The sequence below is a fragment of the Pipistrellus hanaki genome (genome assembly GCF_964339955.1).
Source record: "Pipistrellus hanaki genome assembly, chromosome: 2".
Lineage (NCBI taxonomy): Eukaryota > Metazoa > Chordata > Mammalia > Chiroptera > Vespertilionidae > Pipistrellus > Pipistrellus hanaki.
In genome coordinates this window covers 114,096,922-114,102,425 of record NC_140504.1, presented here as the reverse complement: position 1 = coordinate 114,102,425, position 5,504 = coordinate 114,096,922, and the positions used below count along the sequence as shown (strand labels likewise).

At 42.2% G+C, this 5,504-nt stretch overlaps 1 pseudogene across 1 annotated transcript; it reads left to right on the top strand.

The window, feature by feature from the left end:
• The first annotated feature begins 2,312 nt into the window (after nucleotides 1-2,312).
• Nucleotides 2,313-3,261, top strand: LOC311615538 (vacuolar protein sorting-associated protein 26C-like; annotated as a pseudogene). The gene has a single exon. The product of its transcript is annotated as a vacuolar protein sorting-associated protein 26C-like (transcript).
• Nucleotides 3,262-5,504: the final 2,243 nt, after the last annotated feature.

The window sequence follows — 5,504 nt, the reverse complement described above, 5'->3', positions numbered from 1 at the left end:
TTTTGAAATGTCAGTGAAAGGCAAACAAAACACATCTATGAGCCAACAATTTATGACCTCTGCATTAATCGTGTTCCCTTTCTCCTCATAGCCAATATCACCAAGTTCTATAAAAATTCCTATCCCCAGATGCCTCATCCCCAGGTTATCTCTTTCAGTCTTGCTTCTTTGAGTGCAAGACACCCTGCCAAACTTTTGATTCAGCTTCTCCTAAGATTTGCATTTCAAAACCTCTTTCTTGGCTTGATCCACTGCACACTTTGGATGAGTGATATTCTACCTCTGAGTTTGACCTTGGCATCGAGAGAATACACACCAGTTAGAATCTGGCATTTTTACTACTGCTTGTGTGAACAGAGATTCTGAGATAGTGTGCGGTTATGGGGTGTGTGTGTGTGTGTATGTGTGTGTGTGTGTGTGTGTGTGTGTGTGTGTGTGTGTGAGAGAGAGAGAGAGAGAGAGAGAGAGAGAGAGAGACAGAGAGAGACAGAGAGAGACAGAGAAAATAGTAATAAGAATGGTGACTTAATTTGAGAGAAAGGGAGAGAGAGACAGAGAGGGAGGGAGGAGAGAGAGAGAGAGAGAGAGAGAGAGAGAGAGAGAGAGAGAGAGAGAGAGAGAGAGAGAGAATAGTAATAAGAATGGTGACTTAATTTGAGAGAAAGGGAGAGAGAGAGAGAGAGGGAGAGAGAGACAGAGAGAGAAAGAGAATAGTAATAAGAATGCTGAATTAACTTGAGAGAAAGGTACTTGTTCCAACACACAGGTTAAGATATCAATAGCATGGAACACTGAGAACTAGAATTTGATAAATCAAGACTGTTTCCTTAGCCATACTGGCTAATAATTACTGACAGCAGTTCTCCACCCTGACTGCACATTGCAATTACTTAGGAAGCCTTTGTAACGTACAAATGATTGATCACCACCCCAGAGGTTCTGATGCAATTTGTCTGGATTATATTATTTGGCATCAGTGCCTTTTTAAAAGTTCTCCGGGGCCCTTAATGTCCAGCAGGGTTACAAACCACTAGGTGAGGAAAAGCCTTAGAACATAATAGTTCAGAAGGTGGACTTTAAAGTCAACTTTAAAGTGAGCTTCAGTTCTGGCTTTTTCGCCCAATAACTGTAACCCTGGCCAACGTGCCTGGAATGTCTAAGGCTCACTCAGTCATGTAACACTCAGAGTCATGCCTATTTCCTGAAGCTGTCAATGAGGCAATGTTTGTAAAATGCTTGGTAAGCATAAAATAAATGATAGCTAGTATTTTCAGTAGCTGTAACAGAAAATTTTGTGACCATTCATTATTTAAAACAATATTTTTAAATCTTACTATAAAAAAAAACATGTTAAGCACCCATATTAAAATCCTACTAGAGATTATATATATAATGTGCACTCAATCAATATATTGTTTCAGCAAATTTTCTTCATAATTACATAGATTGCAATTGAAGAAGTCCCTTAAGCATTGTGACATATAGACAGCTGGGCAGAATAGCTCCTTTTCACTCATTATAACCACTTACTGGGAGATAAGACCAAAAAAATACAAGTGAGTATTATGTATATGGTAAGATATTAAACCATCTTAGTAATCTAGCAAACTCTAAATTAACAGTAAAAAATGCCTTTGTGGTCTATCAGCATAGGAAAGACTTTTTTTTTTTTTTTTTAACAGCAGCATGAAGAAATCTTGAATTTTATGCACTGATGATAAGATAGCAAATTGATGTGCAATTCTTAAGGAAAATTTGGTAATGTGTTATCAAAAGCCTTAAAAATATTGAAATCCTTTAGTTCAAAAATTTCACTTTTAGGAATTAATCCTCAAGGAAAAGAATCAGAGATACATCAAGTTTTATAAATACTAGTAATTATCTTTATTGCCATCTTATTTATAATAGCAAACAAGTTGATAAACAATTTAACTGACCAATTAGAATAAACATAATGATGCATTCATATAATGGAATACTACACTGTTATTTAAAAACTAGGGGCCTGATGCATGAAATTCATGCAAGAGTAGGCCTTCCTTCCCCTGGCTGCTGGCATCGGCTTCCCTCTGGTACCTGGGACTCAGGCTTCCCTCCAGCCGCTGGCAGGAACCCAGGACCCCGGCTTCCCTCGCAGCCCTGGATTCACCTGTCGGAAGTCTGGTCTAAGTAGCATATTCTGCTTTTATTATTACAGATTGTGCTTTAAAGAGTTACTAAATGGCATAGGAAAATGCTTCCAAAAACTCTAAAAGTAAGAAGTACACACCTAAGGAGCCTGTAGTGGGGTTTTCAAAATGAAGACCTCCTAGATGTTAAGATTAAAGAGAAAACACGGCTTATCGCACCAGGGGAGTGCTCCTCAGTATGTGGTTCTTTCTGAGAAGGATCTGTCCAGCACCAGGGCCCTCCTTGACATGGAAGGAATGGTGAACCTTCAGCTTCAGCTCGATGCCAAGGGCAGGGTGTGTGTGAAGCTTTCTATAATTTGGTTAAAAACTATCCAGATTATCAACAGTATCATAGAATTGGGAAACCAGGAAAGTTCCTCAGTGGCAAAACTGAAATTTCTTTTGAATTTCCTCTGCACGTGAAGGGTAACAATGTTCAGTATGAGCCTTATCAAGGGGTGTTTATCAACGTTTAGTATATCCCACGCTATGACATGAAGCAATGTCTATTTGCCAAGGACTTGACAAAGACCTGTGAATTTATCATTCAGTTTGCTCCTCAGAAGGGAAAACTGATGCCAAGCCCCCATAAACCTGAAACCTTACAGAATGTCAAAGAGAGCCTTGCTGTCCAAGCTTCTTATCAGAGGACATCTCAACTCAATCAACAGCATTATCACACAGCCACTAACAGGAAAGATGATGGTTGAGAGTTTGGAGGCCTCCCTACAAAGCATGGAGCAGCAGCTGGTCCCTGGGAGATGTGTAGGTGTGCAGATGGATAAGCCCACAATGCCACAGACATTCAGAATATTCAGATTGCTGGTGAGTATGTTTGTTGAAACATCTGGCTTCCTATATACATGGTCTCCAGCTGTCCACCTGCCCTACACTGGAGACCACCAACTTCAAAGTGGAATCTGAGGTTAGCATTGTTGTGCTGCTTTGTGATGATCACCTCATCAGGGAGAAACTCTGCAGGATGCGGACCAGGAGGAGGGAGTGTGGACACCAGAGAGGCTGGTGGAGATGCAGCTGGTACCTGACCCTCACCGGAGCCAAAGCCAGCACCATAGACTTGGTTTCTTGATTATTCTGTATCAGAAATGGACCAAAACCCTCGGATCACAATCACCTTCTTCTACAGCCAGTCCCTCTAGTCAGATCTTTTCTTTGAAATTCATTGGAATTTCTTAGTTGGTCCGAAGGTTGTGGGTTATTGTTAAGCTGATTATTGTTAAGCTGATGAAATTCATTGGAATTTCTTAATATTACTAGAGGCCCGGTGCACAGATTCGTGCACTGGTGGGGTCCCTCGGCCTTCCCTGTGGGGATCAGGCTGAAACTGACTCTCCAACATCCCTTGAGGGGTCCTGGATTGTGAGAGGGCACAGGTCAGGCTGAGGGACCCCACCAATAAACAACCAGGGCCAGGGAGGGACCACAGGAGGGCTCCAGAGTGTGTCCAGCCCTTCTCATCCAGTCCAAATCTGCTGGACCCCAGCAGCAAGCTAACCTATCAGTCGGAGCATCTGCCCCCTGGTGGCAGCACGTATTATGGAGACTGGTCAAATGGTATGACACTTAGCATATTAGGATTGGCAAGGTCATTTCCTGGGAAGCAAAATTTCCTCTGACTCCTGGCTTTCCTATTCCTTTCTAGGGGCACAAGACAGTTATAACAGCAGTTTGAGCTTTATTGGGAAGTGAGGTCCTGGGACAAAAGGAAACTCTCCCCTCCTGGCTAATAGCTGTGGGGGATTCAGGGCAGCAGAGCGACCACATGACTGTGACAGGTATTCTTCCTTATAACATGTGCAGATACTCTGCAAGGACAAATGAAAAGTGTCCCCTACTAGAAATATGTAGCATTTTTCCCATTTTGTTCTATAGTTCTTTTATATTTTTCATCATGACTTTTATTTATTTTTTTAATTAAATTTTATTGGGGAGACATTAGTCAACATGAACATATGTGTGGATTACTAAATTATAAAATCTGTATATAAGATCATGTGCCTACCACCCAAATTCAAATCTTCTCCTGTCACCTCATATTAGGATCCCTTTCTCCTCCATCTCCTCACTCTGGCAACCACCACACTGCTGTTTGTGTTCATAAGTTTCAGTTTTATATTCCACACTGGAGGAATTCATGCATGCGGGGGAGGCATGGTGTCCCTCAGCTCAGCCTGTACCCTCTCTAATCTGTATGCTGGCTCCCAACCGCTCACCTGCCTGCCTGCCCCTAACTGCTTCTGGCTGCCAGCCTGATCACCCTCTAACCACTCCCCTGACATCCTGATCAACGCCTAACTGCTTCCCTGCCAGCCCGATTGCCCCCTATTGTCCTCCCCTGCTAGCCTGGTCACCCCTAACTGCCCTCCTTTGCCAGCCTGGTCACCCCTAGCTGCCATCTCCTGCCAGCTTGTCACCCCCAACTGCCCTTCCCTTCAGGCCTGGTTGCCCCTAACTGTACTCCCCTGCAGGTCTGATCCCTCCTAACTGCCCTCCTCTGCTGGCCTGATCACCTACAACTGCCCTCCCCTGCTGGCCATCTTGTGGCAGCCATCTTGTGTTCACAGGGGGGTGGCCATCTTGTGTGTTGGATGGTCAATTTTCATATTATCTCTTTATTATATAGGATATGAGTAAAATTATATGGTTCTTAGCTTTTCTGTCTTACATTTCACTTGGCATAATGTTCTCAAGGTCCATCCATGTTGTTGTAAATGAAGCTATTTCATCATTTCTTATGACCATGTAGCACTCTGTTGTGAATATATATCACATCTTCTTTATCCAGTCCTCTATATCAGGGTACTTTGACTGTTTCCAAGTCTTGGCCACTGTGAATAATGCTGCAATAAACATAGGGGTGCATATATCTTTGCGTATAAATGATTTCGAGTTTTTGAGGTATATACTCAGGAGTGGGGTTGTTAGATCATATGTTAGCTCTATTTTTAATTTTTTGAGGAATTGTCAGACTGCTTTCCATAATGGTTGTACCAGCAGTGAGTGAGGGTTCCCTTTTTTCCACAACCTCTCCAGTACTAGTTGTTGTCTTATTGATAATGGCCACTCTAACAGGTGTAAGGTGGTATCTCATTGTAGTTTTAATTTGCATTTTCCTAATTGGCAGTGAAGTTGAACATCTTTTTATATTGTTACAGAGAACTGTAATAATCAAACAATTCCAGAGAGTTTGGAGTAACACTTGATTCACTGTGGTGGGCTTAGAGAAAATGAATTCAAATTCTAAGCAAGGCTACAAACAGAACTTCCCTTTTTATTAGAGAGCCAGCCCTACCACCCAAATTGAGGAAGATA